The following is a 2428-nucleotide window of genomic DNA, read 5'->3' as shown; positions in this document are numbered from 1 at the left end:
TGTGTCGGGGGAAGAAATCTCGCAGAAAAAAAAAAAAACAAAAAAACATAAACAAAAACCCCATCCAAAAAAAATAAGATAAAAATCAGAAAGAAAAAAAAAAGGTTTTTTAACCTGCCAGTGGCCGGCAAGAGCGATTCGGAGAGGTGGGCAGACACACCTCAGGTGTGAGCGAGGACTCGGGTGGTTTCTGCGAGGGGGGAGATGGGGTTTTTTGGTGAGTTTTGGGGTTTTTTGGTGAGTTTTGGGGTTTGTTTTTTTTTCCTTTGCTTTAGCCTGCGGATGGCGGGCTGGGGCTGCTGAGAGGGGGGAGCTGGCAGGGAGCCCCCCCCCTCTCCCCACATGCACATGTGTGCTGCCCAGGATCAGGCAGGGCGTTTCCCCGAGGAAAGCGGGATGACGGTTACACCGAAGCCGGGCTCCTGCCCGCGCTGGAGTCTCTCAACGGACCAGATCTTGCCGAAAACGCCTGCCCGTAGCTGGGGCACTGGGAATTCGGTGGTGAGGCGGCGGCGCGCGCAGCAGGTCGGAGGGGTTGATTGTTCCCTTATATATATATATATGTATATACACATCTCCGCGCGTGTGTGTGTATATATATGNGATTTGGTTGGGGTTTTTTTTGGTTTGGATTCTGTAGAAAATGGGGAAAATTGCTTTTTTTTTTTGTGTTTGGGTTTTTTTAACCGGAAGGGGGGAAAAAATATCCCAAATTCTTGGAGCTTCCAGATTTCTGTTGCCCCAGAAGGGATGGGTTGAGAGCGCGACTATCGCTGTACAAAATAGAAATCGTGTATATCTTGTATAGCGCCCCAAAATCGATGTAAATACCCAAAATGTCCGGGCTGAGAGCTGAGAGCTGTCAGCGGCTCTGTTAAAAGTTAAAAACTGCTTCAATTTTTTTTCCCCCTCAAAAGAAAAATATGGAAGAAAATCAGAATTATCCTGCCTTGTTTCCAGCCGTTTCGGGGTCACGGGCACGAGAATGCCCTCCTGGTCCCTCGCTGCCGGCAGAGGATGAACCAGGGGAGGCGACCAGTCTCTGGGGCTGCCGTGCCGGGGAGAGCGGCGGTTTCTCTTGTTGGTGATAAACCAAAACAAACCCCCCTCGCCGGCTTCTCTTGTAAAAAAGAAAAAAGTTTAAAAAAAAAAAAAAAAAAAGAAAAAAAAAGAAAAAATAGAAAAAAAAAAGAAGCGTGAGCGAGTGATGACGGTACTTGAGCTGATGCACAAGGAATCTCTCAGCAGATATTTGCCGCCGTGCTTGCTGGGAGAGGGTTCCCAATGGGAAATCTGAACCGGCTCGGCGTCGTGGCGGCTCGCTGGCGTCTCCATGGATGCTCGGAGAGATGTTCCACATAGGGTGAGGCTCGGCCGCGGGCGCTGTTGCCCTCCTCTTCCTCGCGGAGCCGGTCGAGCCGGCGGTGCCTGTGCCAAGCAGAGCTGGCGTTTGGTGCGTCGGCGTGAGATCCCGAATCCAGGTGCCAGAACGGATCTTGGATCAAGCCAAGATGGGAGAGAGATGGCTGGCAAAGAGCATGGCACTGGCAGTGGTGGCTTCTCGCCACGGCAGTGGCGACCGTCAGGCTGGCGGTTGTAGGCGAGACCTCGGAGTCCCCGCACCGGCGTCTCTCTGGCACTGCGCTTGGCGTCTGCTCCCGCCAGAGGCGGTTTGTGGCTGCTGGTGGCATCAAGGCCTCAAAACCACGGCGTTACTGGCGGGCAGGAGGGGCCCTGGGGATTTCTGGCCTCGGAGTGGCACCAATGCTGATGCAGCGGCCGAGAGCGGGTCCGGCACGGGTGGCTCTCCCATCCCCGGCACGTGTTTTCACCCCAGGCAGAGACGGAAATGTGCCGGCCAGTTGGTAAAGCATCGGCATGGGAGAGAGCCGGATCCTCCTCCGAGAGCCACCGGGGCCAGGACTGGCTTCGGCCAATATCTGCTGAGAGACCAAAACGTTCACCCCGAAGTACCTTGACGAAAGAAGAAAGTTTTATTCCTCTTATTTTTTTAATGAAAGAAAAACAAAAAATAAAGCAAACCATGCACTTTAGGCGGCCCAGCGCGGGGCTGCCGGCGCGCGGGGGGGGGTCCCGTCCCCCCCCCTCCCTTCCTCTGCGGCCGGCGGGGCGGCTTCGGGAGACGCCGGGGAGCGGCCGGCGGTTGCCGAAGGCAGGTCCTGGATTTTACCACTAGCAAAGATGACGCCCGACGTGACGAACTCCTCATGCTAGCGAGCACTCCTTACCGTAGCAGATTTTTGCAAATGGAGTTTTACAAGTCTATATTTAAAGAATTGTATGTTTGTAACAAATAAAAAGTATGCGGAAAAGTGAATGAAAAACCCATCCCGGCCCCGTCTCACTCCTTGGGGGGGGATTGGGGGAGATCCCCAACTGTCCCTGGGCAGGAGGGTCTCACCAGTGC

General features: G+C 54.0%; 2 protein-coding genes across 2 annotated transcripts in view; both read left to right on the top strand.

The window, feature by feature from the left end:
* GCK (glucokinase (hexokinase 4)) overlaps positions 1-2428 on the top strand; it is a 251262-nt gene that overhangs the window by 134122 nt on the left and 114712 nt on the right. The window lies entirely within an intron of this gene.
* Positions 1-2428, top strand: part of MAT2A (methionine adenosyltransferase II, alpha) — a 16944-nt gene that overhangs the window by 824 nt on the left and 13692 nt on the right. The gene's annotated exons all lie outside the window — the stretch shown is intronic.

Source organism: Haliaeetus leucocephalus, unplaced genomic scaffold (genome assembly GCF_000737465.1).
Source record: "Haliaeetus leucocephalus isolate CR32 unplaced genomic scaffold, Haliaeetus_leucocephalus-4.0 Scaffold162, whole genome shotgun sequence".
Lineage (NCBI taxonomy): Eukaryota > Metazoa > Chordata > Aves > Accipitriformes > Accipitridae > Haliaeetus > Haliaeetus leucocephalus.
Note: the sequence above shows the minus strand (reverse complement) of the source record. Positions and strands in the feature narration are given on the sequence as shown.